General features: G+C 46.3%; 74 non-coding genes across 74 annotated transcripts; all 74 read right to left on the bottom strand.

The window, feature by feature from the left end:
• Nucleotides 1-61: 61 nt before the first annotated feature.
• Nucleotides 62-180, bottom strand: LOC126683725 (5S ribosomal RNA). The gene has a single exon (XR_007641938.1). It is a non-coding gene; the product is annotated as a 5S ribosomal RNA (ribosomal RNA).
• Nucleotides 181-398: 218 nt separating this feature from the next.
• Nucleotides 399-517, bottom strand: LOC126683724 (5S ribosomal RNA). The gene has a single exon (XR_007641937.1). It is a non-coding gene; the product is annotated as a 5S ribosomal RNA (ribosomal RNA).
• Nucleotides 518-749: 232 nt separating this feature from the next.
• LOC126683723 (5S ribosomal RNA) lies at nucleotides 750-868 on the bottom strand. Its single transcript, XR_007641936.1, has one exon. It is a non-coding gene; the product is annotated as a 5S ribosomal RNA (ribosomal RNA).
• Nucleotides 869-1,086: 218 nt separating this feature from the next.
• Nucleotides 1,087-1,205, bottom strand: LOC126684314 (5S ribosomal RNA). Its single transcript, XR_007642498.1, has one exon. It is a non-coding gene; the product is annotated as a 5S ribosomal RNA (ribosomal RNA).
• A 218-nt stretch (nucleotides 1,206-1,423) lies between these two features.
• On the bottom strand, nucleotides 1,424-1,542 carry LOC126683722 (5S ribosomal RNA). Its single transcript, XR_007641935.1, has one exon. It is a non-coding gene; the product is annotated as a 5S ribosomal RNA (ribosomal RNA).
• Nucleotides 1,543-1,760: 218 nt separating this feature from the next.
• Nucleotides 1,761-1,879, bottom strand: LOC126683721 (5S ribosomal RNA). Its single transcript, XR_007641934.1, has one exon. It is a non-coding gene; the product is annotated as a 5S ribosomal RNA (ribosomal RNA).
• A 218-nt stretch (nucleotides 1,880-2,097) lies between these two features.
• LOC126683720 (5S ribosomal RNA) lies at nucleotides 2,098-2,216 on the bottom strand. The gene has a single exon (XR_007641933.1). It is a non-coding gene; the product is annotated as a 5S ribosomal RNA (ribosomal RNA).
• A 218-nt stretch (nucleotides 2,217-2,434) lies between these two features.
• On the bottom strand, nucleotides 2,435-2,553 carry LOC126683719 (5S ribosomal RNA). The gene has a single exon (XR_007641932.1). It is a non-coding gene; the product is annotated as a 5S ribosomal RNA (ribosomal RNA).
• A 218-nt stretch (nucleotides 2,554-2,771) lies between these two features.
• On the bottom strand, nucleotides 2,772-2,890 carry LOC126683718 (5S ribosomal RNA). The gene has a single exon (XR_007641931.1). It is a non-coding gene; the product is annotated as a 5S ribosomal RNA (ribosomal RNA).
• A 220-nt stretch (nucleotides 2,891-3,110) lies between these two features.
• On the bottom strand, nucleotides 3,111-3,229 carry LOC126683717 (5S ribosomal RNA). Its single transcript, XR_007641930.1, has one exon. It is a non-coding gene; the product is annotated as a 5S ribosomal RNA (ribosomal RNA).
• Nucleotides 3,230-3,449: 220 nt separating this feature from the next.
• On the bottom strand, nucleotides 3,450-3,567 carry LOC126685058 (5S ribosomal RNA). The gene has a single exon (XR_007643214.1). It is a non-coding gene; the product is annotated as a 5S ribosomal RNA (ribosomal RNA).
• A 225-nt stretch (nucleotides 3,568-3,792) lies between these two features.
• Nucleotides 3,793-3,911, bottom strand: LOC126683714 (5S ribosomal RNA). Its single transcript, XR_007641928.1, has one exon. It is a non-coding gene; the product is annotated as a 5S ribosomal RNA (ribosomal RNA).
• Nucleotides 3,912-4,129: 218 nt separating this feature from the next.
• On the bottom strand, nucleotides 4,130-4,248 carry LOC126683713 (5S ribosomal RNA). The gene has a single exon (XR_007641927.1). It is a non-coding gene; the product is annotated as a 5S ribosomal RNA (ribosomal RNA).
• Nucleotides 4,249-4,466: 218 nt separating this feature from the next.
• Nucleotides 4,467-4,585, bottom strand: LOC126683712 (5S ribosomal RNA). Its single transcript, XR_007641926.1, has one exon. It is a non-coding gene; the product is annotated as a 5S ribosomal RNA (ribosomal RNA).
• A 218-nt stretch (nucleotides 4,586-4,803) lies between these two features.
• LOC126683711 (5S ribosomal RNA) lies at nucleotides 4,804-4,922 on the bottom strand. The gene has a single exon (XR_007641925.1). It is a non-coding gene; the product is annotated as a 5S ribosomal RNA (ribosomal RNA).
• A 218-nt stretch (nucleotides 4,923-5,140) lies between these two features.
• LOC126683710 (5S ribosomal RNA) lies at nucleotides 5,141-5,259 on the bottom strand. The gene has a single exon (XR_007641924.1). It is a non-coding gene; the product is annotated as a 5S ribosomal RNA (ribosomal RNA).
• Nucleotides 5,260-5,479: 220 nt separating this feature from the next.
• On the bottom strand, nucleotides 5,480-5,598 carry LOC126683709 (5S ribosomal RNA). Its single transcript, XR_007641923.1, has one exon. It is a non-coding gene; the product is annotated as a 5S ribosomal RNA (ribosomal RNA).
• A 220-nt stretch (nucleotides 5,599-5,818) lies between these two features.
• LOC126683708 (5S ribosomal RNA) lies at nucleotides 5,819-5,937 on the bottom strand. The gene has a single exon (XR_007641922.1). It is a non-coding gene; the product is annotated as a 5S ribosomal RNA (ribosomal RNA).
• A 239-nt stretch (nucleotides 5,938-6,176) lies between these two features.
• On the bottom strand, nucleotides 6,177-6,295 carry LOC126683707 (5S ribosomal RNA). Its single transcript, XR_007641921.1, has one exon. It is a non-coding gene; the product is annotated as a 5S ribosomal RNA (ribosomal RNA).
• Nucleotides 6,296-6,515: 220 nt separating this feature from the next.
• On the bottom strand, nucleotides 6,516-6,634 carry LOC126683706 (5S ribosomal RNA). The gene has a single exon (XR_007641920.1). It is a non-coding gene; the product is annotated as a 5S ribosomal RNA (ribosomal RNA).
• A 218-nt stretch (nucleotides 6,635-6,852) lies between these two features.
• On the bottom strand, nucleotides 6,853-6,971 carry LOC126683705 (5S ribosomal RNA). Its single transcript, XR_007641919.1, has one exon. It is a non-coding gene; the product is annotated as a 5S ribosomal RNA (ribosomal RNA).
• A 218-nt stretch (nucleotides 6,972-7,189) lies between these two features.
• LOC126683703 (5S ribosomal RNA) lies at nucleotides 7,190-7,308 on the bottom strand. Its single transcript, XR_007641917.1, has one exon. It is a non-coding gene; the product is annotated as a 5S ribosomal RNA (ribosomal RNA).
• A 220-nt stretch (nucleotides 7,309-7,528) lies between these two features.
• LOC126683702 (5S ribosomal RNA) lies at nucleotides 7,529-7,647 on the bottom strand. Its single transcript, XR_007641916.1, has one exon. It is a non-coding gene; the product is annotated as a 5S ribosomal RNA (ribosomal RNA).
• A 218-nt stretch (nucleotides 7,648-7,865) lies between these two features.
• On the bottom strand, nucleotides 7,866-7,984 carry LOC126683701 (5S ribosomal RNA). The gene has a single exon (XR_007641915.1). It is a non-coding gene; the product is annotated as a 5S ribosomal RNA (ribosomal RNA).
• Nucleotides 7,985-8,217: 233 nt separating this feature from the next.
• Nucleotides 8,218-8,336, bottom strand: LOC126684511 (5S ribosomal RNA). The gene has a single exon (XR_007642686.1). It is a non-coding gene; the product is annotated as a 5S ribosomal RNA (ribosomal RNA).
• Nucleotides 8,337-8,554: 218 nt separating this feature from the next.
• LOC126683699 (5S ribosomal RNA) lies at nucleotides 8,555-8,673 on the bottom strand. The gene has a single exon (XR_007641914.1). It is a non-coding gene; the product is annotated as a 5S ribosomal RNA (ribosomal RNA).
• A 220-nt stretch (nucleotides 8,674-8,893) lies between these two features.
• On the bottom strand, nucleotides 8,894-9,012 carry LOC126684510 (5S ribosomal RNA). Its single transcript, XR_007642685.1, has one exon. It is a non-coding gene; the product is annotated as a 5S ribosomal RNA (ribosomal RNA).
• Nucleotides 9,013-9,232: 220 nt separating this feature from the next.
• Nucleotides 9,233-9,351, bottom strand: LOC126683698 (5S ribosomal RNA). The gene has a single exon (XR_007641913.1). It is a non-coding gene; the product is annotated as a 5S ribosomal RNA (ribosomal RNA).
• A 220-nt stretch (nucleotides 9,352-9,571) lies between these two features.
• On the bottom strand, nucleotides 9,572-9,690 carry LOC126684508 (5S ribosomal RNA). The gene has a single exon (XR_007642684.1). It is a non-coding gene; the product is annotated as a 5S ribosomal RNA (ribosomal RNA).
• Nucleotides 9,691-9,910: 220 nt separating this feature from the next.
• On the bottom strand, nucleotides 9,911-10,029 carry LOC126683697 (5S ribosomal RNA). Its single transcript, XR_007641912.1, has one exon. It is a non-coding gene; the product is annotated as a 5S ribosomal RNA (ribosomal RNA).
• Nucleotides 10,030-10,249: 220 nt separating this feature from the next.
• Nucleotides 10,250-10,368, bottom strand: LOC126684967 (5S ribosomal RNA). The gene has a single exon (XR_007643128.1). It is a non-coding gene; the product is annotated as a 5S ribosomal RNA (ribosomal RNA).
• A 220-nt stretch (nucleotides 10,369-10,588) lies between these two features.
• LOC126683696 (5S ribosomal RNA) lies at nucleotides 10,589-10,707 on the bottom strand. The gene has a single exon (XR_007641911.1). It is a non-coding gene; the product is annotated as a 5S ribosomal RNA (ribosomal RNA).
• Nucleotides 10,708-10,927: 220 nt separating this feature from the next.
• LOC126683695 (5S ribosomal RNA) lies at nucleotides 10,928-11,046 on the bottom strand. Its single transcript, XR_007641910.1, has one exon. It is a non-coding gene; the product is annotated as a 5S ribosomal RNA (ribosomal RNA).
• A 233-nt stretch (nucleotides 11,047-11,279) lies between these two features.
• Nucleotides 11,280-11,398, bottom strand: LOC126684507 (5S ribosomal RNA). Its single transcript, XR_007642683.1, has one exon. It is a non-coding gene; the product is annotated as a 5S ribosomal RNA (ribosomal RNA).
• A 218-nt stretch (nucleotides 11,399-11,616) lies between these two features.
• On the bottom strand, nucleotides 11,617-11,735 carry LOC126683694 (5S ribosomal RNA). Its single transcript, XR_007641909.1, has one exon. It is a non-coding gene; the product is annotated as a 5S ribosomal RNA (ribosomal RNA).
• A 220-nt stretch (nucleotides 11,736-11,955) lies between these two features.
• On the bottom strand, nucleotides 11,956-12,074 carry LOC126684506 (5S ribosomal RNA). Its single transcript, XR_007642682.1, has one exon. It is a non-coding gene; the product is annotated as a 5S ribosomal RNA (ribosomal RNA).
• A 220-nt stretch (nucleotides 12,075-12,294) lies between these two features.
• LOC126683693 (5S ribosomal RNA) lies at nucleotides 12,295-12,413 on the bottom strand. The gene has a single exon (XR_007641908.1). It is a non-coding gene; the product is annotated as a 5S ribosomal RNA (ribosomal RNA).
• Nucleotides 12,414-12,633: 220 nt separating this feature from the next.
• LOC126684505 (5S ribosomal RNA) lies at nucleotides 12,634-12,752 on the bottom strand. The gene has a single exon (XR_007642681.1). It is a non-coding gene; the product is annotated as a 5S ribosomal RNA (ribosomal RNA).
• Nucleotides 12,753-12,972: 220 nt separating this feature from the next.
• LOC126683691 (5S ribosomal RNA) lies at nucleotides 12,973-13,091 on the bottom strand. The gene has a single exon (XR_007641906.1). It is a non-coding gene; the product is annotated as a 5S ribosomal RNA (ribosomal RNA).
• A 220-nt stretch (nucleotides 13,092-13,311) lies between these two features.
• LOC126683690 (5S ribosomal RNA) lies at nucleotides 13,312-13,430 on the bottom strand. The gene has a single exon (XR_007641905.1). It is a non-coding gene; the product is annotated as a 5S ribosomal RNA (ribosomal RNA).
• Nucleotides 13,431-13,650: 220 nt separating this feature from the next.
• Nucleotides 13,651-13,769, bottom strand: LOC126683689 (5S ribosomal RNA). The gene has a single exon (XR_007641904.1). It is a non-coding gene; the product is annotated as a 5S ribosomal RNA (ribosomal RNA).
• A 220-nt stretch (nucleotides 13,770-13,989) lies between these two features.
• LOC126683688 (5S ribosomal RNA) lies at nucleotides 13,990-14,108 on the bottom strand. Its single transcript, XR_007641903.1, has one exon. It is a non-coding gene; the product is annotated as a 5S ribosomal RNA (ribosomal RNA).
• A 220-nt stretch (nucleotides 14,109-14,328) lies between these two features.
• LOC126684504 (5S ribosomal RNA) lies at nucleotides 14,329-14,447 on the bottom strand. Its single transcript, XR_007642680.1, has one exon. It is a non-coding gene; the product is annotated as a 5S ribosomal RNA (ribosomal RNA).
• A 220-nt stretch (nucleotides 14,448-14,667) lies between these two features.
• Nucleotides 14,668-14,786, bottom strand: LOC126683687 (5S ribosomal RNA). The gene has a single exon (XR_007641902.1). It is a non-coding gene; the product is annotated as a 5S ribosomal RNA (ribosomal RNA).
• A 220-nt stretch (nucleotides 14,787-15,006) lies between these two features.
• Nucleotides 15,007-15,125, bottom strand: LOC126683686 (5S ribosomal RNA). The gene has a single exon (XR_007641901.1). It is a non-coding gene; the product is annotated as a 5S ribosomal RNA (ribosomal RNA).
• Nucleotides 15,126-15,345: 220 nt separating this feature from the next.
• Nucleotides 15,346-15,464, bottom strand: LOC126684904 (5S ribosomal RNA). The gene has a single exon (XR_007643068.1). It is a non-coding gene; the product is annotated as a 5S ribosomal RNA (ribosomal RNA).
• A 220-nt stretch (nucleotides 15,465-15,684) lies between these two features.
• On the bottom strand, nucleotides 15,685-15,803 carry LOC126683685 (5S ribosomal RNA). The gene has a single exon (XR_007641900.1). It is a non-coding gene; the product is annotated as a 5S ribosomal RNA (ribosomal RNA).
• Nucleotides 15,804-16,023: 220 nt separating this feature from the next.
• On the bottom strand, nucleotides 16,024-16,142 carry LOC126684503 (5S ribosomal RNA). The gene has a single exon (XR_007642679.1). It is a non-coding gene; the product is annotated as a 5S ribosomal RNA (ribosomal RNA).
• A 220-nt stretch (nucleotides 16,143-16,362) lies between these two features.
• LOC126684501 (5S ribosomal RNA) lies at nucleotides 16,363-16,481 on the bottom strand. The gene has a single exon (XR_007642677.1). It is a non-coding gene; the product is annotated as a 5S ribosomal RNA (ribosomal RNA).
• Nucleotides 16,482-16,701: 220 nt separating this feature from the next.
• LOC126684500 (5S ribosomal RNA) lies at nucleotides 16,702-16,820 on the bottom strand. The gene has a single exon (XR_007642676.1). It is a non-coding gene; the product is annotated as a 5S ribosomal RNA (ribosomal RNA).
• Nucleotides 16,821-17,040: 220 nt separating this feature from the next.
• LOC126683683 (5S ribosomal RNA) lies at nucleotides 17,041-17,159 on the bottom strand. Its single transcript, XR_007641899.1, has one exon. It is a non-coding gene; the product is annotated as a 5S ribosomal RNA (ribosomal RNA).
• Nucleotides 17,160-17,379: 220 nt separating this feature from the next.
• On the bottom strand, nucleotides 17,380-17,498 carry LOC126683682 (5S ribosomal RNA). The gene has a single exon (XR_007641898.1). It is a non-coding gene; the product is annotated as a 5S ribosomal RNA (ribosomal RNA).
• Nucleotides 17,499-17,719: 221 nt separating this feature from the next.
• LOC126684499 (5S ribosomal RNA) lies at nucleotides 17,720-17,838 on the bottom strand. The gene has a single exon (XR_007642675.1). It is a non-coding gene; the product is annotated as a 5S ribosomal RNA (ribosomal RNA).
• Nucleotides 17,839-18,058: 220 nt separating this feature from the next.
• Nucleotides 18,059-18,177, bottom strand: LOC126684498 (5S ribosomal RNA). Its single transcript, XR_007642674.1, has one exon. It is a non-coding gene; the product is annotated as a 5S ribosomal RNA (ribosomal RNA).
• A 220-nt stretch (nucleotides 18,178-18,397) lies between these two features.
• Nucleotides 18,398-18,516, bottom strand: LOC126684497 (5S ribosomal RNA). Its single transcript, XR_007642673.1, has one exon. It is a non-coding gene; the product is annotated as a 5S ribosomal RNA (ribosomal RNA).
• A 220-nt stretch (nucleotides 18,517-18,736) lies between these two features.
• Nucleotides 18,737-18,855, bottom strand: LOC126683681 (5S ribosomal RNA). The gene has a single exon (XR_007641897.1). It is a non-coding gene; the product is annotated as a 5S ribosomal RNA (ribosomal RNA).
• Nucleotides 18,856-19,075: 220 nt separating this feature from the next.
• Nucleotides 19,076-19,194, bottom strand: LOC126684495 (5S ribosomal RNA). Its single transcript, XR_007642671.1, has one exon. It is a non-coding gene; the product is annotated as a 5S ribosomal RNA (ribosomal RNA).
• A 220-nt stretch (nucleotides 19,195-19,414) lies between these two features.
• Nucleotides 19,415-19,533, bottom strand: LOC126683679 (5S ribosomal RNA). The gene has a single exon (XR_007641895.1). It is a non-coding gene; the product is annotated as a 5S ribosomal RNA (ribosomal RNA).
• A 220-nt stretch (nucleotides 19,534-19,753) lies between these two features.
• Nucleotides 19,754-19,872, bottom strand: LOC126684494 (5S ribosomal RNA). Its single transcript, XR_007642670.1, has one exon. It is a non-coding gene; the product is annotated as a 5S ribosomal RNA (ribosomal RNA).
• A 220-nt stretch (nucleotides 19,873-20,092) lies between these two features.
• LOC126683678 (5S ribosomal RNA) lies at nucleotides 20,093-20,211 on the bottom strand. The gene has a single exon (XR_007641894.1). It is a non-coding gene; the product is annotated as a 5S ribosomal RNA (ribosomal RNA).
• A 220-nt stretch (nucleotides 20,212-20,431) lies between these two features.
• On the bottom strand, nucleotides 20,432-20,550 carry LOC126684492 (5S ribosomal RNA). Its single transcript, XR_007642669.1, has one exon. It is a non-coding gene; the product is annotated as a 5S ribosomal RNA (ribosomal RNA).
• A 220-nt stretch (nucleotides 20,551-20,770) lies between these two features.
• Nucleotides 20,771-20,889, bottom strand: LOC126684491 (5S ribosomal RNA). The gene has a single exon (XR_007642668.1). It is a non-coding gene; the product is annotated as a 5S ribosomal RNA (ribosomal RNA).
• A 218-nt stretch (nucleotides 20,890-21,107) lies between these two features.
• LOC126683677 (5S ribosomal RNA) lies at nucleotides 21,108-21,226 on the bottom strand. The gene has a single exon (XR_007641893.1). It is a non-coding gene; the product is annotated as a 5S ribosomal RNA (ribosomal RNA).
• Nucleotides 21,227-21,459: 233 nt separating this feature from the next.
• Nucleotides 21,460-21,578, bottom strand: LOC126684490 (5S ribosomal RNA). Its single transcript, XR_007642667.1, has one exon. It is a non-coding gene; the product is annotated as a 5S ribosomal RNA (ribosomal RNA).
• Nucleotides 21,579-21,798: 220 nt separating this feature from the next.
• On the bottom strand, nucleotides 21,799-21,917 carry LOC126683676 (5S ribosomal RNA). The gene has a single exon (XR_007641892.1). It is a non-coding gene; the product is annotated as a 5S ribosomal RNA (ribosomal RNA).
• A 220-nt stretch (nucleotides 21,918-22,137) lies between these two features.
• On the bottom strand, nucleotides 22,138-22,256 carry LOC126684488 (5S ribosomal RNA). Its single transcript, XR_007642665.1, has one exon. It is a non-coding gene; the product is annotated as a 5S ribosomal RNA (ribosomal RNA).
• A 220-nt stretch (nucleotides 22,257-22,476) lies between these two features.
• Nucleotides 22,477-22,595, bottom strand: LOC126683675 (5S ribosomal RNA). Its single transcript, XR_007641891.1, has one exon. It is a non-coding gene; the product is annotated as a 5S ribosomal RNA (ribosomal RNA).
• Nucleotides 22,596-22,815: 220 nt separating this feature from the next.
• On the bottom strand, nucleotides 22,816-22,934 carry LOC126683673 (5S ribosomal RNA). Its single transcript, XR_007641889.1, has one exon. It is a non-coding gene; the product is annotated as a 5S ribosomal RNA (ribosomal RNA).
• A 233-nt stretch (nucleotides 22,935-23,167) lies between these two features.
• Nucleotides 23,168-23,286, bottom strand: LOC126684487 (5S ribosomal RNA). The gene has a single exon (XR_007642664.1). It is a non-coding gene; the product is annotated as a 5S ribosomal RNA (ribosomal RNA).
• Nucleotides 23,287-23,506: 220 nt separating this feature from the next.
• Nucleotides 23,507-23,625, bottom strand: LOC126683672 (5S ribosomal RNA). Its single transcript, XR_007641888.1, has one exon. It is a non-coding gene; the product is annotated as a 5S ribosomal RNA (ribosomal RNA).
• A 220-nt stretch (nucleotides 23,626-23,845) lies between these two features.
• Nucleotides 23,846-23,964, bottom strand: LOC126684486 (5S ribosomal RNA). Its single transcript, XR_007642663.1, has one exon. It is a non-coding gene; the product is annotated as a 5S ribosomal RNA (ribosomal RNA).
• A 220-nt stretch (nucleotides 23,965-24,184) lies between these two features.
• LOC126683671 (5S ribosomal RNA) lies at nucleotides 24,185-24,303 on the bottom strand. The gene has a single exon (XR_007641887.1). It is a non-coding gene; the product is annotated as a 5S ribosomal RNA (ribosomal RNA).
• A 233-nt stretch (nucleotides 24,304-24,536) lies between these two features.
• Nucleotides 24,537-24,655, bottom strand: LOC126684485 (5S ribosomal RNA). The gene has a single exon (XR_007642662.1). It is a non-coding gene; the product is annotated as a 5S ribosomal RNA (ribosomal RNA).
• Nucleotides 24,656-24,875: 220 nt separating this feature from the next.
• LOC126683670 (5S ribosomal RNA) lies at nucleotides 24,876-24,994 on the bottom strand. The gene has a single exon (XR_007641886.1). It is a non-coding gene; the product is annotated as a 5S ribosomal RNA (ribosomal RNA).
• Between the last annotated feature and the right edge of the window lie 24 nt (nucleotides 24,995-25,018).

Genomic DNA, 25,018 nt, shown 5'->3' with positions numbered 1-25,018 from the left:
TTTACGCGATAGGCGATAATAATTAAAAAAATGCAGGCGCGGACCGCAAAAATGCCAAAAAGGGGTGCAACACGAGGACTTCCCAGGAGGTCACCCATCCTAGTACTGCTCTCGCCCAAGCACGTTTAACTTCGGAGTTCTGATGGGATCCGGTGCATTAGTGCTGGTATGATCGCACCCGTCACACCTTGCACGATCATCGTATATATCTGCTGCCTTGCAACTCATTCAACCAAAATAAAAACTATCTTTAAAAGTACGTTTTGGTCCCTGAACTTTTTCATATTTCCCGTTTAGTCCCTGCATTGCAATTCACCGGTGCTCGTTACTCGTTCTGTTTACGCGATAGGCGATAATAATTAAAAAAATGCAGGCGCGGACCGCAAAAATGCAAAAAAGGGGTGCAACACGAGGACTTCCCAGGAGGTCACCCATCCTAGTACTGCTCTCGCCCAAGCACGTTTAACTTCGGAGTTCTGATGGGATCCGGTGCATTAGTGCTGGTATGATCGCACCCGTCACACCTTGCACGATCATCGTATATATCTGCTGCCTTGCAACTCATTCTACCAAAATAAAAAATATCTTTAAAAGTACGTTTTGGTCCCTGAACTTTTTCATATTTCCCGTTTAGTCCCTGCATTGCAATTCACCGGTGCTCGTTGCTCGTTACTCGTTACTCGTTCTGTTTACGCGATAGGCGATAATAATTAAAAAAATGCAGGCGCGGACCGCAAAAATGCCAAAAAGGGGTGCAACACGAGGACTTCCCAGGAGGTCACCCATCCTAGTACTGCTCTCGCCCAAGCACGTTTAACTTCGGAGTTCTGATGGGATCCGGTGCATTAGTGCTGGTATGATCGCACCCGTCACACCTTGCACGATCATCGTATATATCTGCTGCCTTGCAACTCATTCAACCAAAATAAAAACTATCTTTAAAAGTACGTTTTGGTCCCTGAACTTTTTCATATTTCCCGTTTAGTCCCTGCATTGCAATTCACCGGTGCTCGTTACTCGTTCTGTTTACGCGATAGGCGATAATAATTAAAAAAATGCAGGCGCGGACCGCAAAAATGCAAAAAAGGGGTGCAACACGAGGACTTCCCAAGAGGTCACCCATCCTAGTACTGCTCTCGCCCAAGCACGTTTAACTTCGGAGTTCTGATGGGATCCGGTGCATTAGTGCTGGTATGATCGCACCCGTCACACCTTGCACGATCATCGTATATATCTGCTGCCTTGCAACTCATTCAACCAAAATAAAAAATATCTTTAAAAGTACGTTTTGGTCCCTGAACTTTTTCATATTTCCCGTTTAGTCCCTGCATTGCAATTCACCGGTGCTCGTTACTCGTTCTGTTTACGCGATAGGCGATAATAATTAAAAAAATGCATGCGCGGACCGCAAAAATGCCAAAAAGGGGTGCAACACGAGGACTTCCCAGGAGGTCACCCATCCTAGTACTGCTCTCGCCCAAGCACGTTTAACTTCGGAGTTCTGATGGGATCCGGTGCATTAGTGCTGGTATGATCGCACCCGTCACACCTTGCACGATCATCGTATATATCTGCTGCCTTGCAACTCATTCAACCAAAATAAAAAATATCTTTAAAAGTACGTTTTGGTCCCTGAACTTTTTCATATTTCCCGTTTAGTCCCTGCATTGCAATTCACCGGTGCTCGTTACTCGTTCTGTTTACGCGATAGGCGATAATAATTAAAAAAATGCAGGCGCGGACCGCAAAAATGCCAAAAAGGGGTGCAACACGAGGACTTCCCAGGAGGTCACCCATCCTAGTACTGCTCTCGCCCAAGCACGTTTAACTTCGGAGTTCTGATGGGATCCGGTGCATTAGTGCTGGTATGATCGCACCCGTCACACCTTGCACGATCATCGTATATATCTGCTGCCTTGCAACTCATTCAACCAAAATAAAAACTATCTTTAAAAGTACGTTTTGGTCCCTGAACTTTTTCATATTTCCCGTTTAGTCCCTGCATTGCAATTCACCGGTGCTCGTTACTCGTTCTGTTTACGCGATAGGCGATAATAATTAAAAAAATGCAGGCGCGGACCGCAAAAATGCAAAAAAGGGGTGCAACACGAGGACTTCCCAGGAGGTCACCCATCCTAGTACTGCTCTCGCCCAAGCACGTTTAACTTCGGAGTTCTGATGGGATCCGGTGCATTAGTGCTGGTATGATCGCACCCGTCACACCTTGCACGATCATCGTATATATCTGCTGCCTTGCAACTCATTCAACCAAAATAAAAAATATCTTTAAAAGTACGTTTTGGTCCCTGAACTTTTTCATATTTCCCGTTTAGTCCCTGCATTGCAATTCACCGGTGCTCGTTACTCGTTCTGTTTACGCGATAGGCGATAATAATTAAAAAAATGCAGGCGCGGACCGCAAAAATGCAAAAAAGGGGTGCAACACGAGGACTTCCCAGGAGGTCACCCATCCTAGTACTGCTCTCGCCCAAGCACGTTTAACTTCGGAGTTCTGATGGGATCCGGTGCATTAGTGCTGGTATGATCGCACCCGTCACACCTTGCACGATCATCGTATATATCTGCTGCCTTGCAACTCATTCAACCAAAATAAAAAATATCTTTAAAAGTACGTTTTGGTCCCTGAACTTTTTCATATTTCCCGTTTAGTCCCTGCATTGCAATTCACCGGTGCTCGTTACTCGTTCTGTTTACGCGATAGGCGATAATAATTAAAAAAATGCATGCGCGGACCGCAAAAATGCCAAAAAGGGGTGCAACACGAGGACTTCCCAGGAGGTCACCCATCCTAGTACTGCTCTCGCCCAAGCACGTTTAACTTCGGAGTTCTGATGGGATCCGGTGCATTAGTGCTGGTATGATCGCACCCGTCACACCTTGCACGATCATCGTATATATCTGCTGCCTTGCAACTCATTCAACCAAAATAAAAAATATCTTTAAAAGTACGTTTTGGTCCCTAAACTTTTTCATATTTCCCGTTTAGTCCCTGCATTGCAATTCACCGGTGCTCGTTGCTCGTTACTCGTTTACGCGATAGGCGATAATAATTAAAAAAATGCAGGCGCGGACCGCAGAAATGCAAAAAAGGGGTGCAACACGAGGACTTCCCAGGAGGTCACCCATCCTAGTACTGCTCTCGCCCAAGCACGTTTAACTTCGGAGTTCTGATGGGATCCGGTGCATTAGTGCTGGTATGATCGCACCCGTCACACCTTGCACGATCATCGTATATATCTGCTGCCTTGCAACTCATTCAACCAAAATAAAAAATATCTTTAAAAGTACGTTTTGGTCCCTGAACTTTTTCATATTTCCCGTTTAGTCCCTGCATTGCAATTCACCGGTGCTCGTTGCTCGTTACTCGTTTACGCGATAGGCGATAATAATTAAAAAAATGCAGGCGCGGACCGCAGAAATGCAAAAAAGGGGTGCAACACGAGGACTTCCCAGGAGGTCACCCATCCTAGTACTGCTCTCGCCCAAGCACGTTTAACTTCGGAGTTCTGATGGATCCGGTGCATTAGTGCTGGTATGATCGCACCCGTCACACCTTGCACGATCATCGTATATATCTGCTGCCTTGCAACTCATTCAACCAAAATAAAAAATATCTTTAAAAGTACGTTTTGGTCCCTGAACTTTTTCATATTTCCCGTTTAGTCCCTGCATTGCAATTCACCGGTGCTCGTTGCTCGTTACTCGTTCTATTTACGCGATAGGCGATAATAATTAAAAAAATGCAGGCGCGGACCGCAGAAATGCAAAAAAGGGGTGCAACACGAGGACTTCCCAGGAGGTCACCCATCCTAGTACTGCTCTCGCCCAAGCACGTTTAACTTCGGAGTTCTGATGGGATCCGGTGCATTAGTGCTGGTATGATCGCACCCGTCACACCTTGCACGATCATCGTATATATCTGCTGCCTTGCAACTCATTCAACCAAAATAAAAACTATCTTTAAAAGTACGTTTTGGTCCCTGAACTTTTTCATATTTCCCGTTTAGTCCCTGCATTGCAATTCACCGGTGCTCGTTACTCGTTCTATTTACGCGATAGGCGATAATAATTAAAAAAATGCAGGCGCGGACCGCAAAAATGCCAAAAAGGGGTGCAACACGAGGACTTCCCAGGAGGTCACCCATCCTAGTACTGCTCTCGCCCAAGCACGTTTAACTTCGGAGTTCTGATGGGATCCGGTGCATTAGTGCTGGTATGATCGCACCCGTCACACCTTGCACGATCATCGTATATATCTGCTGCCTTGCAACTCATTCAACCAAAATAAAAACTATCTTTAAAAGTACGTTTTGGTCCCTGAACTTTTTCATATTTCCCGTTTAGTCCCTGCATTGCAATTCACCGGTGCTCGTTACTCGTTCTGTTTACGCGATAGGCGATAATAATTAAAAAAATGCAGGCGCGGACCGCAAAAATGCAAAAAAGGGGTGCAACACGAGGACTTCCCAGGAGGTCACCCATCCTAGTACTGCTCTCGCCCAAGCACGTTTAACTTCGGAGTTCTGATGGGATCCGGTGCATTAGTGCTGGTATGATCGCACCCGTCACACCTTGCACGATCATCGTATATATCTGCTGCCTTGCAACTCATTCAACCAAAATAAAAAATATCTTTAAAAGTACGTTTTGGTCCCTGAACTTTTTCATATTTCCCGTTTAGTCCCTGCATTGCAATTCACCGGTGCTCGTTACTCGTTCTGTTTACGCGATAGGCGATAATAATTAAAAAAATGCAGGCGCGGACCGCAAAAATGCAAAAAAGGGGTGCAACACGAGGACTTCCCAGGAGGTCACCCATCCTAGTACTGCTCTCGCCCAAGCACGTTTAACTTCGGAGTTCTGATGGGATCCGGTGCATTAGTGCTGGTATGATCGCACCCGTCACACCTTGCACGATCATCGTATATATCTGCTGCCTTGCAACTCATTCAACCAAAATAAAAAATATCTTTAAAAGTACGTTTTGGTCCCTGAACTTTTTCATATTTCCCGTTTAGTCCCTGCATTGCAATTCACCGGTGCTCGTTACTCGTTCTGTTTACGCGATAGGCGATAATAATTAAAAAAATGCATGCGCGGACCGCAAAAATGCCAAAAAGGGGTGCAACACGAGGACTTCCCAGGAGGTCACCCATCCTAGTACTGCTCTCGCCCAAGCACGTTTAACTTCGGAGTTCTGATGGGATCCGGTGCATTAGTGCTGGTATGATCGCACCCGTCACACCTTGCACGATCATCGTATATATCTGCTGCCTTGCAACTCATTCAACCAAAATAAAAAATATCTTTAAAAGTACGTTTTGGTCCCTGAACTTTTTCATATTTCCCGTTTAGTCCCTGCATTGCAATTCACCGGTGCTCGTTGCTCGTTACTCGTTTACGCGATAGGCGATAATAATTAAAAAAATGCAGGCGCGGACCGCAGAAATGCAAAAAAGGGGTGCAACACGAGGACTTCCCAGGAGGTCACCCATCCTAGTACTGCTCTCGCCCAAGCACGTTTAACTTCGGAGTTCTGATGGGATCCGGTGCATTAGTGCTGGTATGATCGCACCCGTCACACCTTGCACGATCATCGTATATATCTGCTGCCTTGCAACTCATTCAACCAAAATAAAAAATATCTTTAAAAGTACGTTTTGGTCCCTGAACTTTTTCATATTTCCCGTTTAGTCCCTGCATTGCAATTCACCGGTGCTCGTTGCTCGTTACTCGTTTACGCGATAGGCGATAATAATTAAAAAAATGCAGGCGCGGACCGCAGAAATGCAAAAAAGGGGTGCAACACGAGGACTTCCCAGGAGGTCACCCATCCTAGTACTGCTCTCGCCCAAGCACGTTTAACTTCGGAGTTCTGATGGGATCCGGTGCATTAGTGCTGGTATGATCGCACCCGTCACACCTTGCACGATCATCGTATATATCTGCTGCCTTGCAACTCATTCAACCAAAATAAAAACTATCTTTAAAAGTACGTTTTGGTCCCTGAACTTTTTCATATTTCCCGTTTAGTCCCTGCATTGCAATTCACCGGTGCTCGTTGCTCGTTACTCGTTACTCGTTACTCGTTCTGTTTACGCGATAGGCGATAATAATTAAAAAAATGCAGGCGCGGACCGCAAAAATGCCAAAAAGGGGTGCAACACGAGGACTTCCCAGGAGGTCACCCATCCTAGTACTGCTCTCGCCCAAGCACGTTTAACTTCGGAGTTCTGATGGGATCCGGTGCATTAGTGCTGGTATGATCGCACCCGTCACACCTTGCACGATCATCGTATATATCTGCTGCCTTGCAACTCATTCAACCAAAATAAAAACTATCTTTAAAAGTACGTTTTGGTCCCTGAACTTTTTCATATTTCCCGTTTAGTCCCTGCATTGCAATTCACCGGTGCTCGTTGCTCGTTACTCGTTTACGCGATAGGCGATAATAATTAAAAAAATGCAGGCGCGGACCGCAAAAATGCCAAAAAGGGGTGCAACACGAGGACTTCCCAGGAGGTCACCCATCCTAGTACTGCTCTCGCCCAAGCACGTTTAACTTCGGAGTTCTGATGGGATCCGGTGCATTAGTGCTGGTATGATCGCACCCGTCACACCTTGCACGATCATCGTATATATCTGCTGCCTTGCAACTCATTCAACCAAAATAAAAACTATCTTTAAAAGTACGTTTTGGTCCCTGAAATTTTTTATATTTCCCGTTTAGTCCCTGCATTGCAATTCACCGGTGCTCGTTACTCGTTCTGTTTACGCGATAGGCGATAATAATTAAAAAAATGCAGGCGCGGACCGCAAAAATGCAAAAAAGGGGTGCAACACGAGGACTTCCCAGGAGGTCACCCATCCTAGTACTGCTCTCGCCCAAGCACGTTTAACTTCGGAGTTCTGATGGGATCCGGTGCATTAGTGCTGGTATGATCGCACCCGTCACACCTTGCACGATCATCGTATATATCTGCTGCCTTGCAACTCATTCAACCAAAATAAAAACTATCTTTAAAAGTACGTTTTGGTCCCTGAACTTTTTCATATTTCCCGTTTAGTCCCTGCATTGCAATTCACCGGTGCTCGTTACTCGTTCTGTTTACGCGATAGGCGATAATAATTAAAAAAATGCAGGCGCGGACCGCAAAAATGCCAAAAAGGGGTGCAACACGAGGACTTCCCAGGAGGTCACCCATCCTAGTACTGCTCTCGCCCAAGCACGTTTAACTTCGGAGTTCTGATGGGATCCGGTGCATTAGTGCTGGTATGATCGCACCCGTCACACCTTGCACGATCATCGTATATATCTGCTGCCTTGCAACTCATTCAACCAAAATAAAAACTATCTTTAAAAGTACGTTTTGGTCCCTGAACTTTTTCATATTTCCCGTTTAGTCCCTGCATTGCAATTCACCGGTGCTCGTTGCTCGTTACTCGTTTACGCGATAGGCGATAATAATTAAAAAAATGCAGGCGCGGACCGCACAAGTGCAAAAAAGGGGTGCAACACGAGGACTTCCCAGGAGGTCACCCATCCTAGTACTGCTCTCGCCCAAGCACGTTTAACTTCGGAGTTCTGATGGGATCCGGTGCATTAGTGCTGGTATGATCGCACCCGTCACACCTTGCACGATCATCGTATATATCTGCTGCCTTGCAACTCATTCAACCAAAATAAAAAATATCTTTAAAAGTACGTTTTGGTCCCTGAACTTTTTCATATTTCCCGTTTAGTCCCTGCATTGCAATTCACCGGTGCTCGTTACTCGTTCTGTTTACGCGATAGGCGATAATAATTAAAAAAATGCAGGCGCGGACCGCAAAAATGCAAAAAAGGGGTGCAACACGAGGACTTCCCAGGAGGTCACCCATCCTAGTACTGCTCTCGCCCAAGCACGTTTAACTTCGGAGTTCTGATGGGATCCGGTGCATTAGTGCTGGTATGATCGCACCCGTCACACCTTGCACGATCATCGTATATATCTGCTGCCTTGCAACTCATTCAACCAAAATAAAAAATATCTTTAAAAGTACGTTTTGGTCCCTGAACTTTTTCATATTTCCCGTTTAGTCCCTGCATTGCAATTCACCGGTGCTCGTTGCTCGTTACTCGTTTACTCGTTCTGTTTACGCGATAGGCGATAATAATTAAAAAAATGCAGGCGCGGACCGCAAAAATGCAAAAAAGGGGTGCAACACGAGGACTTCCCAGGAGGTCACCCATCCTAGTACTGCTCTCGCCCAAGCACGTTTCACTTCGGAGTTCTGATGGGATCCGGTGCATTAGTGCTGGTATGATCGCACCCGTCACACCTTGCACGATCATCGTATATATCTGCTGCCTTGCAACTCATTCAACCAAAATAAAAACTATCTTTAAAAGTACGTTTTGGTCCCTGAACTTTTTCATATTTCCCGTTTAGTCCCTGCATTGCAATTCACCGGTGCTCGTTACTCGTTCTGTTTACGCGATAGGCGATAATAATTAAAAAAATGCAGGCGCGGACCGCAAAAATGCAAAAAAGGGGTGCAACACGAGGACTTCCCAGGAGGTCACCCATCCTAGTACTGCTCTCGCCCAAGCACGTTTAACTTCGGAGTTCTGATGGGATCCGGTGCATTAGTGCTGGTATGATCGCACCCGTCACACCTTGCACGATCATCGTATATATCTGCTGCCTTGCAACTCATTCAACCAAAATAAAAACTATCTTTAAAAGTACGTTTTGGTCCCTGAACTTTTTCATATTTCCCGTTTAGTCCCTGCATTGCAATTCACCGGTGCTCGTTGCTCGTTACTCGTTTACGCGATAGGCGATAATAATTAAAAAAATGCAGGCGCGGACCGCACAAGTGCAAAAAAGGGGTGCAACACGAGGACTTCCCAGGAGGTCACCCATCCTAGTACTGCTCTCGCCCAAGCACGTTTCACTTCGGAGTTCTGATGGGATCCGGTGCATTAGTGCTGGTATGATCGCACCCGTCACACCTTGCACGATCATCGTATATATCTGCTGCCTTGCAACTCATTCAACCAAAATAAAAAATATCTTTAAAAGTACGTTTTGGTCCCTGAACTTTTTCATATTTCCCGTTTAGTCCCTGCATTGCAATTCACCGGTGCTCGTTGCTCGTTACTCGTTTACGCGATAGGCGATAATAATTAAAAAAATGCAGGCGCGGACCGCAGAAATGCAAAAAAGGGGTGCAACACGAGGACTTCCCAGGAGGTCACCCATCCTAGTACTGCTCTCGCCCAAGCACGTTTAACTTCGGAGTTCTGATGGGATCCGGTGCATTAGTGCTGGTATGATCGCACCCGTCACACCTTGCACGATCATCGTATATATCTGCTGCCTTGCAACTCATTCAACCAAAATAAAAACTATCTTTAAAAGTACGTTTTGGTCCCTGAACTTTTTCATATTTCCCGTTTAGTCCCTGCATTGCAATTCACCGGTGCTCGTTGCTCGTTACTCGTTTACGCGATAGGCGATAATAATTAAAAAAATGCAGGCGCGGACCGCACAAGTGCAAAAAAGGGGTGCAACACGAGGACTTCCCAGGAGGTCACCCATCCTAGTACTGCTCTCGCCCAAGCACGTTTCACTTCGGAGTTCTGATGGGATCCGGTGCATTAGTGCTGGTATGATCGCACCCGTCACACCTTGCACGATCATCGTATATATCTGCTGCCTTGCAACTCATTCAACCAAAATAAAAACTATCTTTAAAAGTACGTTTTGGTCCCTGAACTTTTTCATATTTCCCGTTTAGTCCCTGCATTGCAATTCACCGGTGCTCGTTGCTCGTTACTCGTTTACGCGATAGGCGATAATAATTAAAAAAATGCAGGCGCGGACCGCACAAGTGCAAAAAAGGGGTGCAACACGAGGACTTCCCAGGAGGTCACCCATCCTAGTACTGCTCTCGCCCAAGCACGTTTAACTTCGGAGTTCTGATGGGATCCGGTGCATTAGTGCTGGTATGATCGCACCCGTCACACCTTGCACGATCATCGTATATATCTGCTGCCTTGCAACTCATTCAACCAAAATAAAAACTATCTTTAAAAGTACGTTTTGGTCCCTGAACTTTTTCATATTTCCCGTTTAGTCCCTGCATTGCAATTCACCGGTGCTCGTTGCTCGTTACTCGTTTACGCGATAGGCGATAATAATTAAAAAAATGCAGGCGCGGACCGCACAAGTGCAAAAAAGGGGTGCAACACGAGGACTTCCCAGGAGGTCACCCATCCTAGTACTGCTCTCGCCCAAGCACGTTTAACTTCGGTGTTCTGATGGGATCCGGTGCATTAGTGCTGGTATGATCGCACCCGTCACACCTTGCACGATCATCGTATATATCTGCTGCCTTGCAACTCATTCAACCAAAATAAAAACTATCTTTAAAAGTACGTTTTGGTCCCTGAACTTTTTCATATTTCCCGTTTAGTCCCTGCATTGCAATTCACCGGTGCTCGTTGCTCGTTACTCGTTTACGCGATAGGCGATAATAATTAAAAAAATGCAGGCGCGGACCGCACAAGTGCAAAAAAGGGGTGCAACACGAGGACTTCCCAGGAGGTCACCCATCCTAGTACTGCTCTCGCCCAAGCACGTTTAACTTCGGAGTTCTGATGGGATCCGGTGCATTAGTGCTGGTATGATCGCACCCGTCACACCTTGCACGATCATCGTATATATCTGCTGCCTTGCAACTCATTCAACCAAAATAAAAACTATCTTTAAAAGTACGTTTTGGTCCCTGAACTTTTTCATATTTCCCGTTTAGTCCCTGCATTGCAATTCACCGGTGCTCGTTGCTCGTTACTCGTTTACGCGATAGGCGATAATAATTAAAAAAATGCAGGCGCGGACCGCACAAGTGCAAAAAAGGGGTGCAACACGAGGACTTCCCAGGAGGTCACCCATCCTAGTACTGCTCTCGCCCAAGCACGTTTAACTTCGGAGTTCTGATGGGATCCGGTGCATTAGTGCTGGTATGATCGCACCCGTCACACCTTGCACGATCATCGTATATATCTGCTGCCTTGCAACTCATTCAACCAAAATAAAAACTATCTTTAAAAGTACGTTTTGGTCCCTGAACTTTTTCATATTTCCCGTTTAGTCCCTGCATTGCAATTCACCGGTGCTCGTTGCTCGTTACTCGTTTACTCGTTCTGTTTACGCGATAGGCGATAATAATTAAAAAAATGCAGGCGCGGACCGCAAAAATGCAAAAAAGGGGTGCAACACGAGGACTTCCCAGGAGGTCACCCATCCTAGTACTGCTCTCGCCCAAGCACGTTTCACTTCGGAGTTCTGATGGGATCCGGTGCATTAGTGCTGGTATGATCGCACCCGTCACACCTTGCACGATCATCGTATATATCTGCTGCCTTGCAACTCATTCAACCAAAATAAAAACTATCTTTAAAAGTACGTTTTGGTCCCTGAACTTTTTCATATTTCCCGTTTAGTCCCTGCATTGCAATTCACCGGTGCTCGTTACTCGTTCTGTTTACGCGATAGGCGATAATAATTAAAAAAATGCAGGCGCGGACCGCAAAAATGCAAAAAAGGGGTGCAACACGAGGACTTCCCAGGAGGTCACCCATCCTAGTACTGCTCTCGCCCAAGCACGTTTAACTTCGGAGTTCTGATGGGATCCGGTGCATTAGTGCTGGTATGATCGCACCCGTCACACCTTGCACGATCATCGTATATATCTGCTGCCTTGCAACTCATTCAACCAAAATAAAAACTATCTTTAAAAGTACGTTTTGGTCCCTGAACTTTTTCATATTTCCCGTTTAGTCCCTGCATTGCAATTCACCGGTGCTCGTTGCTCGTTACTCGTTTACGCGATAGGCGATAATAATTAAAAAAATGCAGGCGCGGACCGCACAAGTGCAAAAAAGGGGTGCAACACGAGGACTTCCCAGGAGGTCACCCATCCTAGTACTGCTCTCGCCCAAGCACGTTTCACTTCGGAGTTCTGATGGGATCCGGTGCATTAGTGCTGGTATGATCGCACCCGTCACACCTTGCACGATCATCGTATATATCTGCTGCCTTGCAACTCATTCAACCAAAATAAAAAATATCTTTAAAAGTACGTTTTGGTCCCTGAACTTTTTCATATTTCCCGTTTAGTCCCTGCATTGCAATTCACCGGTGCTCGTTGCTCGTTACTCGTTTACGCGATAGGCGATAATAATTAAAAAAATGCAGGCGCGGACCGCAGAAATGCAAAAAAGGGGTGCAACACGAGGACTTCCCAGGAGGTCACCCATCCTAGTACTGCTCTCGCCCAAGCACGTTTAACTTCGGAGTTCTGATGGGATCCGGTGCATTAGTGCTGGTATGATCGCACCCGTCACACCTTGCACGATCATCGTATATATCTGCTGCCTTGCAACTCATTCAACCAAAATAAAAACTATCTTTAAAAGTACGTTTTGGTCCCTGAACTTTTTCATATTTCCCGTTTAGTCCCTGCATTGCAATTCACCGGTGCTCGTTGCTCGTTACTCGTTTACGCGATAGGCGATAATAATTAAAAAAATGCAGGCGCGGACCGCACAAGTGCAAAAAAGGGGTGCAACACGAGGACTTCCCAGGAGGTCACCCATCCTAGTACTGCTCTCGCCCAAGCACGTTTCACTTCGGAGTTCTGATGGGATCCGGTGCATTAGTGCTGGTATGATCGCACCCGTCACACCTTGCACGATCATCGTATATATCTGCTGCCTTGCAACTCATTCAACCAAAATAAAAACTATCTTTAAAAGTACGTTTTGGTCCCTGAACTTTTTCATATTTCCCGTTTAGTCCCTGCATTGCAATTCACCGGTGCTCGTTGCTCGTTACTCGTTTACGCGATAGGCGATAATAATTAAAAAAATGCAGGCGCGGACCGCACAAGTGCAAAAAAGGGGTGCAACACGAGGACTTCCCAGGAGGTCACCCATCCTAGTACTGCTCTCGCCCAAGCACGTTTAACTTCGGAGTTCTGATGGGATCCGGTGCATTAGTGCTGGTATGATCGCACCCGTCACACCTTGCACGATCATCGTATATATCTGCTGCCTTGCAACTCATTCAACCAAAATAAAAACTATCTTTAAAAGTACGTTTTGGTCCCTGAACTTTTTCATATTTCCCGTTTAGTCCCTGCATTGCAATTCACCGGTGCTCGTTGCTCGTTACTCGTTTACGCGATAGGCGATAATAATTAAAAAAATGCAGGCGCGGACCGCACAAGTGCAAAAAAGGGGTGCAACACGAGGACTTCCCAGGAGGTCACCCATCCTAGTACTGCTCTCGCCCAAGCACGTTTAACTTCGGAGTTCTGATGGGATCCGGTGCATTAGTGCTGGTATGATCGCACCCGTCACACCTTGCACGATCATCGTATATATCTGCTGCCTTGCAACTCATTCAACCAAAATAAAAACTATCTTTAAAAGTACGTTTTGGTCCCTGAACTTTTTCATATTTCCCGTTTAGTCCCTGCATTGCAATTCACCGGTGCTCGTTGCTCGTTACTCGTTTACGCGATAGGCGATAATAATTAAAAAAATGCAGGCGCGGACCGCACAAGTGCAAAAAAGGGGTGCAACACGAGGACTTCCCAGGAGGTCACCCATCCTAGTACTGCTCTCGCCCAAGCACGTTTAACTTCGGAGTTCTGATGGGATCCGGTGCATTAGTGCTGGTATGATCGCACCCGTCACACCTTGCACGATCATCGTATATATCTGCTGCCTTGCAACTCATTCAACCAAAATAAAAACTATCTTTAAAAGTACGTTTTGGTCCCTGAACTTTTTCATATTTCCCGTTTAGTCCCTGCATTGCAATTCACCGGTGCTCGTTGCTCGTTACTCGTTTACGCGATAGGCGATAATAATTAAAAAAATGCAGGCGCGGACCGCACAAGTGCAAAAAAGGGGTGCAACACGAGGACTTCCCAGGAGGTCACCCATCCTAGTACTGCTCTCGCCCAAGCACGTTTAACTTCGGAGTTCTGATGGGATCCGGTGCATTAGTGCTGGTATGATCGCACCCGTCACACCTTGCACGATCATCGTATATATCTGCTGCCTTGCAACTCATTCAACCAAAATAAAAACTATCTTTAAAAGTACGTTTTGGTCCCTGAACTTTTTCATATTTCCCGTTTAGTCCCTGCATTGCAATTCACCGGTGCTCGTTGCTCGTTACTCGTTTACGCGATAGGCGATAATAATTAAAAAAATGCAGGCGCGGACCGCACAAGTGCAAAAAAGGGGTGCAACACGAGGACTTCCCAGGAGGTCACCCATCCTAGTACTGCTCTCGCCCAAGCACGTTTCACTTCGGAGTTCTGATGGGATCCGGTGCATTAGTGCTGGTATGATCGCACCCGTCACACCTTGCACGATCATCGTATATATCTGCTGCCTTGCAACTCATTCAACCAAAATAAAAACTATCTTTAAAAGTACGTTTTGGTCCCTGAACTTTTTCATATTTCCCGTTTAGTCCCTGCATTGCAATTCACCGGTGCTCGTTGCTCGTTACTCGTTTACGCGATAGGCGATAATAATTAAAAAAATGCAGGCGCGGACCGCACAAGTGCAAAAAAGGGGTGCAACACGAGGACTTCCCAGGAGGTCACCCATCCTAGTACTGCTCTCGCCCAAGCACGTTTAACTTCGGAGTTCTGATGGGATCCGGTGCATTAGTGCTGGTATGATCGCACCCGTCACACCTTGCACGATCATCGTATATATCTGCTGCCTTGCAACTCATTCAACCAAAATAAAAACTATCTTTAAAAGTACGTTTTGGTCCCTGAACTTTTTCATATTTCCCGTTTAGTCCCTGCATTGCAATTCACCGGTGCTCGTTGCTCGTTACTCGTTTACGCGATAGGCGATAATAATTAAAAAAATGCAGGCGCGGACCGCACAAGTGCAAAAAAGGGGTGCAACACGAGGACTTCCCAGGAGGTCACCCATCCTAGTACTGCTCTCGCCCAAGCACGTTTAACTTCGGAGTTCTGATGGGATCCGGTGCATTAGTGCTGGTATGATCGCACCCGTCACACCTTGCACGATCATCGTATATATCTGCTGCCTTGCAACTCATTCAACCAAAATAAAAACTATCTTTAAAAGTACGTTTTGGTCCCTGAACTTTTTCATATTTCCCGTTTAGTCCCTGCATTGCAATTCACCGGTGCTCGTTGCTCGTTACTCGTTTACGCGATAGGCGATAATAATTAAAAAAATGCAGGCGCGGACCGCACAAGTGCAAAAAAGGGGTGCAACACGAGGACTTCCCAGGAGGTCACCCATCCTAGTACTGCTCTCGCCCAAGCACGTTTCACTTCGGAGTTCTGATGGGATCCGGTGCATTAGTGCTGATATGATCGCACCCGTCACACCTTGCACGATCATCGTATATATCTGCTGCCTTGCAACTCATTCAACCAAAATAAAAACTATCTTTAAAAGTACGTTTTGGTCCCTGAACTTTTTCATATTTCCCGTTTAGTCCCTGCATTGCAATTCACCGGTGCTCGTTGCTCGTTACTCGTTTACGCGATAGGCGATAATAATTAAAAAAATGCAGGCGCGGACCGCACAAGTGCAAAAAAGGGGTGCAACACGAGGACTTCCCAGGAGGTCACCCATCCTAGTACTGCTCTCGCCCAAGCACGTTTAACTTCGGAGTTCTGATGGGATCCGGTGCATTAGTGCTGGTATGATCGCACCCGTCACACCTTGCACGATCATCGTATATATCTGCTGCCTTGCAACTCATTCAACCAAAATAAAAACTATCTTTAAAAGTACGTTTTGGTCCCTGAACTTTTTCATATTTCCCGTTTAGTCCCTGCATTGCAATTCACCGGTGCTCGTTGCTCGTTACTCGTTTACGCGATAGGCGATAATAATTAAAAAAATGCAGGCGCGGACCGCACAAGTGCAAAAAAGGGGTGCAACACGAGGACTTCCCAGGAGGTCACCCATCCTAGTACTGCTCTCGCCCAAGCACGTTTCACTTCGGAGTTCTGATGGGATCCGGTGCATTAGTGCTGGTATGATCGCACCCGTCACACCTTGCACGATCATCGTATATATCTGCTGCCTTGCAACTCATTCAACCAAAATAAAAACTATCTTTAAAAGTACGTTTTGGTCCCAGAACTTTTTCATATTTCCCGTTTAGTCCCTGCATTGCAATTCACCGGTGCTCGTTGCTCGTTACTCGTTTACGCGATAGGCGATAATAATTAAAAAAATGCAGGCGCGGACCGCACAAGTGCAAAAAAGGGGTGCAACACGAGGACTTCCCAGGAGGTCACCCATCCTAGTACTGCTCTCGCCCAAGCACGTTTCACTTCGGAGTTCTGATGGGATCCGGTGCATTAGTGCTGGTATGATCGCACCCGTCACACCTTGCACGATCATCGTATATATCTGCTGCCTTGCAACTCATTCAACCAAAATAAAAACTATCTTTAAAAGTACGTTTTGGTCCCTGAACTTTTTCATATTTCCCGTTTAGTCCCTGCATTGCAATTCACCGGTGCTCGTTGCTCGTTACTCGTTTACGCGATAGGCGATAATAATTAAAAAAATGCAGGCGCGGACCGCACAAGTGCAAAAAAGGGGTGCAACACGAGGACTTCCCAGGAGGTCACCCATCCTAGTACTGCTCTCGCCCAAGCACGTTTCACTTCGGAGTTCTGATGGGATCCGGTGCATTAGTGCTGGTATGATCGCACCCGTCACACCTTGCACGATCATCGTATATATCTGCTGCCTTGCAACTCATTCAACCAAAATAAAAACTATCTTTAAAAGTACGTTTTGGTCCCTGAACTTTTTCATATTTCCCGTTTAGTCCCTGCATTGCAATTCACCGGTGCTCGTTGCTCGTTACTCGTTTACGCGATAGGCGATAATAATTAAAAAAATGCAGGCGCGGACCGCACAAGTGCAAAAAAGGGGTGCAACACGAGGACTTCCCAGGAGGTCACCCATCCTAGTACTGCTCTCGCCCAAGCACGTTTAACTTCGGAGTTCTGATGGGATCCGGTGCATTAGTGCTGGTATGATCGCACCCGTCACACCTTGCACGATCATCGTATATATCTGCTGCCTTGCAACTCATTCAACCAAAATAAAAAATATCTTTAAAAGTACGTTTTGGTCCCTGAACTTTTTCATATTTCCCGTTTAGTCCCTGCATTGCAATTCACCGGTGCTCGTTGCTCGTTACTCGTTTACGCGATAGGCGATAATAATTAAAAAAATGCAGGCGCGGACCGCACAAGTGCAAAAAAGGGGTGCAACACGAGGACTTCCCAGGAGGTCACCCATCCTAGTACTGCTCTCGCCCAAGCACGTTTAACTTCGGAGTTCTGATGGGATCCGGTGCATTAGTGCTGGTATGATCGCACCCGTCACACCTTGCACGATCATCGTATATATCTGCTGCCTTGCAACTCATTCAACCAAAATAAAAAATATCTTTAAAAGTACGTTTTGGTCCCTGAACTTTTTCATATTTCCCGTTTAGTCCCTGCATTGCAATTCACCGGTGCTCGTTGCTCGTTACTCGTTTACGCGATAGGCGATAATAATTAAAAAAATGCAGGCGCGGACCGCACAAGTGCAAAAAAAGGGGTGCAACACGAGGACTTCCCAGGAGGTCACCCATCCTAGTACTGCTCTCGCCCAAGCACGTTTCACTTCGGAGTTCTGATGGGATCCGGTGCATTAGTGCTGGTATGATCGCACCCGTCACACCTTGCACGATCATCGTATATATCTGCTGCCTTGCAACTCATTCAACCAAAATAAAAACTATCTTTAAAAGTACGTTTTGGTCCCTGAACTTTTTCATATTTCCCGTTTAGTCCCTGCATTGCAATTCACCGGTGCTCGTTGCTCGTTACTCGTTTACGCGATAGGCGATAATAATTAAAAAAATGCAGGCGCGGACCGCAGAAATGCAAAAAAGGGGTGCAACACGAGGACTTCCCAGGAGGTCACCCATCCTAGTACTGCTCTCGCCCAAGCACGTTTCACTTCGGAGTTCTGATGGGATCCGGTGCATTAGTGCTGGTATGATCGCACCCGTCACACCTTGCACGATCATCGTATATATCTGCTGCCTTGCAACTCATTCAACCAAAATAAAAACTATCTTTAAAAGTACGTTTTGGTCCCTGAACTTTTTCATATTTCCCGTTTAGTCCCTGCATTGCAATTCACCGGTGCTCGTTGCTCGTTACTCGTTTACGCGATAGGCGATAATAATTAAAAAAATGCAGGCGCGGACCGCACAAGTGCAAAAAAGGGGTGCAACACGAGGACTTCCCAGGAGGTCACCCATCCTAGTACTGCTCTCGCCCAAGCACGTTTCACTTCGGAGTTCTGATGGGATCCGGTGCATTAGTGCTGGTATGATCGCACCCGTCACACCTTGCACGATCATCGTATATATCTGCTGCCTTGCAACTCATTCAACCAAAATAAAAAATATCTTTAAAAGTACGTTTTGGTCCCTGAACTTTTTCATATTTCCCGTTTAGTCCCTGCATTGCAATTCACCGGTGCTCGTTGCTCGTTACTCGTTTACGCGATAGGCGATAATAATTAAAAAAATGCAGGCGCGGACCGCACAAGTGCAAAAAAGGGGTGCAACACGAGGACTTCCCAGGAGGTCACCCATCCTAGTACTGCTCTCGCCCAAGCACGTTTAACTTCGGAGTTCTGATGGGATCCGGTGCATTAGTGCTGGTATGATCGCACCCGTCACACCTTGCACGATCATCGTATATATCTGCTGCCTTGCAACTCATTCAACCAAAATAAAAACTATCTTTAAAAGTACGTTTTGGTCCCTGAACTTTTTCATATTTCCCGTTTAGTCCCTGCATTGCAATTCACCGGTGCTCGTTGCTCGTTACTCGTTTACGCGATAGGCGATAATAATTAAAAAAATGCAGGCGCGGACCGCACAAGTGCAAAAAAGGGGTGCAACACGAGGACTTCCCAGGAGGTCACCCATCCTAGTACTGCTCTCGCCCAAGCACGTTTCACTTCGGAGTTCTGATGGGATCCGGTGCATTAGTGCTGGTATGATCGCACCCGTCACACCTTGCACGATCATCGTATATATCTGCTGCCTTGCAACTCATTCAACCAAAATAAAAACTATCTTTAAAAGTACGTTTTGGTCCCTGAACTTTTTCATATTTCCCGTTTAGTCCCTGCATTGCAATTCACCGGTGCTCGTTGCTCGTTACTCGTTTACGCGATAGGCGATAATAATTAAAAAAATGCAGGCGCGGACCGCACAAGTGCAAAAAAGGGGTGCAACACGAGGACTTCCCAGGAGGTCACCCATCCTAGTACTGCTCTCGCCCAAGCACGTTTAACTTCGGAGTTCTGATGGGATCCGGTGCATTAGTGCTGGTATGATCGCACCCGTCACACCTTGCACGATCATCGTATATATCTGCTGCCTTGCAACTCATTCAACCAAAATAAAAACTATCTTTAAAAGTACGTTTTGGTCCCTGAACTTTTTCATATTTCCCGTTTAGTCCCTGCATTGCAATTCACCGGTGCTCGTTGCTCGTTACTCGTTTACGCGATAGGCGATAATAATTAAAAAAATGCAGGCGCGGACCGCACAAATGCAAAAAAGGGGTGCAACACGAGGACTTCCCAGGAGGTCACCCATCCTAGTACTGCTCTCGCCCAAGCACGTTTCACTTCGGAGTTCTGATGGGATCCGGTGCATTAGTGCTGGTATGATCGCACCCGTCACACCTTGCACGATCATCGTATATATCTGCTGCCTTGCAACTCATTCAACCAAAATAAAAAATATCTTTAAAAGTACGTTTTGGTCCCTGAACTTTTTCATATTTCCCGTTTAGTCCCTGCATTGCAATTCACCGGTGCTCGTTGCTCGTTACTCGTTTACGCGATAGGCGATAATAATTAAAAAAATGCAGGCGCGGACCGCAAAAATGCAAAAAAGGGGTGCAACACGAGGACTTCCCAGGAGGTCACCCATCCTAGTACTGCTCTCGCCCAAGCACGTTTAACTTCGGAGTTCTGATGGGATCCGGTGCATTAGTGCTGGTATGATCGCACCCGTCACACCTTGCACGATCATCGTATATATCTGCTGCCTTGCAACTCATTCAACCAAAATAAAAACTATCTTTAAAAGTACGTTTTGGTCCCTGAACTTTTTCATATTTCCCGTTTAGTCCCTGCATTGCAATTCACCGGTGCTCGTTGCTCGTTACTCGTTTACGCGATAGGCGATAATAATTAAAAAAATGCAGGCGCGGACCGCACAAGTGCAAAAAAGGGGTGCAACACGAGGACTTCCCAGGAGGTCACCCATCCTAGTACTGCTCTCGCCCAAGCACGTTTCACTTCGGAGTTCTGATGGGATCCGGTGCATTAGTGCTGGTATGATCGCACCCGTCACACCTTGCACGATCATCGTATATATCTGCTGCCTTGCAACTCATTCAACCAAAATAAAAACTATCTTTAAAAGTACGTTTTGGTCCCTGAACTTTTTCATATTTCCCGTTTAGTCCCTGCATTGCAATTCACCGGTGCTCGTTGCTCGTTACTCGTTTACGCGATAGGCGATAATAATTAAAAAAATGCAGGCGCGGACCGCACAAGTGCAAAAAAGGGGTGCAACACGAGGACTTCCCAGGAGGTCACCCATCCTAGTACTGCTCTCGCCCAAGCACGTTTCACTTCGGAGTTCTGATGGGATCCGGTGCATTAGTGCTGGTATGATCGCACCCGTCACACCTTGCACGATCATCGTATATATCTGCTGCCTTGCAACTCATTCAACCAAAATAAAAAATATCTTTAAAAGTACGTTTTGGTCCCTGAACTTTTTCATATTTCCCGTTTAGTCCCTGCATTGCAATTCACCGGTGCTCGTTACTCGTTCTGTTTACGCGATAGGCGATAATAATTAAAAAAATGCAGGCGCGGACCGCAAAAATGCAAAAAAGGGGTGCAACACGAGGACTTCCCAGGAGGTCACCCATCCTAGTACTGCTCTCGCCCAAGCACGTTTAACTTCGGAGTTCTGATGGGATCCGGTGCATTAGTGCTGGTATGATCGCACCCGTCACACCTTGCACGATCATCGTATATATCTGCTGCCTTGCAACTCATTCAACCAAAATAAAAACTATCTTTAAAAGTACGTTTTGGTCCCTGAACTTTTTCATATTTCCCGTTTAGTCCCTGCATTGCAATTCACCGGTGCTCGTTGCTCGTTACTCGTTTACTCGTTCTGTTTACGCGATAGGCGATAATAATTAAAAAAATGCAGGCGCGGACCGCAAAAATGCAAAAAAGGGGTGCAACACGAGGACTTCCCAGGAGGTCACCCATCCTAGTACTGCTCTCGCCCAAGCACGTTTCACTTCGGAGTTCTGATGGGATCCGGTGCATTAGTGCTGGTATGATCGCACCCGTCACACCTTGCACGATCATCGTATATATCTGCTGCCTTGCAACTCATTCAACCAAAATAAAAACTATCTTTAAAAGTACGTTTTGGTCCCTGAACTTTTTCATATTTCCCGTTTAGTCCCTGCATTGCAATTCACCGGTGCTCGTTGCTCGTTACTCGTTTACGCGATAGGCGATAATAATTAAAAAAATGCAGGCGCGGACCGCACAAGTGCAAAAAAGGGGTGCAACACGAGGACTTCCCAGGAGGTCACCCATCCTAGTACTGCTCTCGCCCAAGCACGTTTAACTTCGGAGTTCTGATGGGATCCGGTGCATTAGTGCTGGTATGATCGCACCCGTCACACCTTGCACGATCAGCGTATATATCTGCTGCCTTGCAACTCATTCAACCAAAATAAAAACTATCTTTAAAAGTACGTTTTGGTCCCTGAACTTTTTCATATTTCCCGTTTAGTCCCTGCATTGCAATTCACCGGTGCTCGTTGCTCGTTACTCGTTTACGCGATAGGCGATAATAATTAAAAAAATGCAGGCGCGGACCGCACAAGTGCAAAAAAGGGGTGCAACACGAGGACTTCCCAGGAGGTCACCCATCCTAGTACTGCTCTCGCCCAAGCACGTTTCACTTCGGAGTTCTGATGGGATCCGGTGCATTAGTGCTGGTATGATCGCACCCGTCACACCTTGCACGATCATCGTATATATCTGCTGCCTTGCAACTCATTCAACCAAAATAAAAAATATCTTTAAAAGTACGTTTTGGTCCCTGAACTTTTTCATATTTCCCGTTTAGTCCCTGCATTGCAATTCACCGGTGCTCGTTGCTCGTTACTCGTTTACGCGATAGGCGATAATAATTAAAAAAATGCAGGCGCGGACCGCAGAAATGCAAAAAAGGGGTGCAACACGAGGACTTCCCAGGAGGTCACCCATCCTAGTACTGCTCTCGCCCAAGCACGTTTAACTTCGGAGTTCTGATGGGATCCGGTGCATTAGTGCTGGTATGATCGCACCCGTCACACCTTGCACGATCATCGTATATATCTGCTGCCTTGCAACTCATTCAACCAAAATAAAAACTATCTTTAAAAGTACGTTTTGGTCCCTGAACTTTTTCATATTTCCCGTTTAGTCCCTGCATTGCAATTCACCGGTGCTCGTTGCTCGTTACTCGTTTACGCGATAGGCGATAATAATTAAAAAAATGCAGGCGCGGACCGCACAAGTGCAAAAAAGGGGTGCAACACGAGGACTTCCCAGGAGGTCACCCATCCTAGTACTGCTCTCGCCCAAGCACGTTTAACTTCGGAGTTCTGATGGGATCCGGTGCATTAGTGCTGGTATGATCGCACCCGTCACACCTTGCACGATCATCGTATATATCTGCTGCCTTGCAACTCATTCAACCAAAATAAAAACTATCTTTAAAAGTACGTTTTGGTCCCTGAACTTTTTCATATTTCCCGTTTAGTCCCTGCATTGCAATTCACCGGTGCTCGTTGCTCGTTACTCGTTTACTCGTTCTGTTTACGCGATAGGCGATAATAATTAAAAAAATGCAGGCGCGGACCGCAAAAATGCAAAAAAGGGGTGCAACACGAGGACTTCCCAGGAGGTCACCCATCCTAGTACTGCTCTCGCCCAAGCACGTTTCACTTCGGAGTTCTGATGGGATCCGGTGCATTAGTGCTGGTATGATCGCACCCGTCACACCTTGCACGATCATCGTATATATCTGCTGCCTTGCAACTCATTCAACCAAAATAAAAACTATCTTTAAAAGTACGTTTTGGTCCCTGAACTTTTTCATATTTCCCGTTTAGTCCCTGCATTGCAATTCACCGGTGCTCGTTGCTCGTTACTCGTTTACGCGATAGGCGATAATAATTAAAAAAATGCAGGCGCGGACCGCACAAGTGCAAAAAAGGGGTGCAACACGAGGACTTCCCAGGAGGTCACCCATCCTAGTACTGCTCTCGCCCAAGCACGTTTAACTTCGGAGTTCTGATGGGATCCGGTGCATTAGTGCTGGTATGATCGCACCCGTCACACCTTGCACGATCATCGTATATATCTGCTGCCTTGCAACTCATTCAACCAAAATAAAAACTATCTTTAAAAGTACGTTTTGGTCCCTGAACTTTTTCATATTTCCCGTTTAGTCCCTGCATTGCAATTCACCGGTGCTCGTTGCTCGTTACTCGTTTACGCGATAGGCGATAATAATTAAAAAAATGCAGGCGCGGACCGCAAAAGTGCAAAAAAGGGGTGCAACACGAGGACTTCCCAGGAGGTCACCCATCCTAGTACTGCTCTCGCCCAAGCACGTTTCACTTCGGAGTTCTGATGGGATCCGGTGCATTAGTGCTGGTATGATCGCACCCGTCACACCTTGCACGATCATCGTATATATCTGCTGCCTTGCAACTCATTCAACCAAAATAAAAAATATCTTTAAAAGTACGTTTTGGTCCCTGAACTTTTTCATATTTCCCGTTTAGTCCCTGCATTGCAATTCACCGGTGCTCGTTGCTCGTTACTCGTTTACGCGATAGGCGATAATAATTAAAAAAATGCAGGCGCGGACCGCAGAAATGCAAAAAAGGGGTGCAACACGAGGACTTCCCAGGAGGTCACCCATCCTAGTACTGCTCTCGCCCAAGCACGTTTAACTTCGGAGTTCTGATGGGATCCGGTGCATTAGTGCTGGTATGATCGCACCCGTCACACCTTGCACGATCATCGTATATATCTGCTGCCTTGCAACTCATTCAACCAAAATAAAAACTATCTTTAAAAGTACGTTTTGGTCCCTGAACTTTTTCATATTTCCCGTTTAGTCCCTGCATTGCAATTCACCGGTGCTCGTTGCTCGTTACTCGTTTACTCGTTCTGTTTACGCGATAGGCGATAATAATTAAAAAAATGCAGGCGCGGACCGCAAAAATGCAAAAAAGGGGTGCAACACGAGGACTTCCCAGGAGGTCACCCATCCTAGTACTGCTCTCGCCCAAGCACGTTTCACTTCGGAGTTCTGATGGGATCCGGTGCATTAGTGCTGGTATGATCGCACCCGTCACACCTTGCACGATCATCGTATATATCTGCTGCCTTGCAACTCATTCAACCAAAATAAAAAATATCTTTAAAAGTACGTTTTGGTCCCTGAACTTTTTCATATTTCCCGTTTAGTCCCTGCATTGCAATTCACCGGTGCTCGTTGCTCGTTACTCGTTTACGCGATAGGCGATAATAATTAAAAAAATGCAGGCGCGGACCGCACAAGTGCAAAAAAGGGGTGCAACACGAGGACTTCCCAGGAGGTCACCCATCCTAGTACTGCTCTCGCCCAAGCACGTTTAACTTCGGAGTTCTGATGGGATCCGGTGCATTAGTGCTGGTATGATCGCACCCGTCACACCTTGCACGATCATCGTA

Source organism: Mercurialis annua, linkage group LG5, assembly GCF_937616625.2.
Source record: "Mercurialis annua linkage group LG5, ddMerAnnu1.2, whole genome shotgun sequence".
Lineage (NCBI taxonomy): Eukaryota > Viridiplantae > Streptophyta > Magnoliopsida > Malpighiales > Euphorbiaceae > Mercurialis > Mercurialis annua.
Note: the sequence above shows the minus strand (reverse complement) of the source record. Positions and strands in the feature narration are given on the sequence as shown.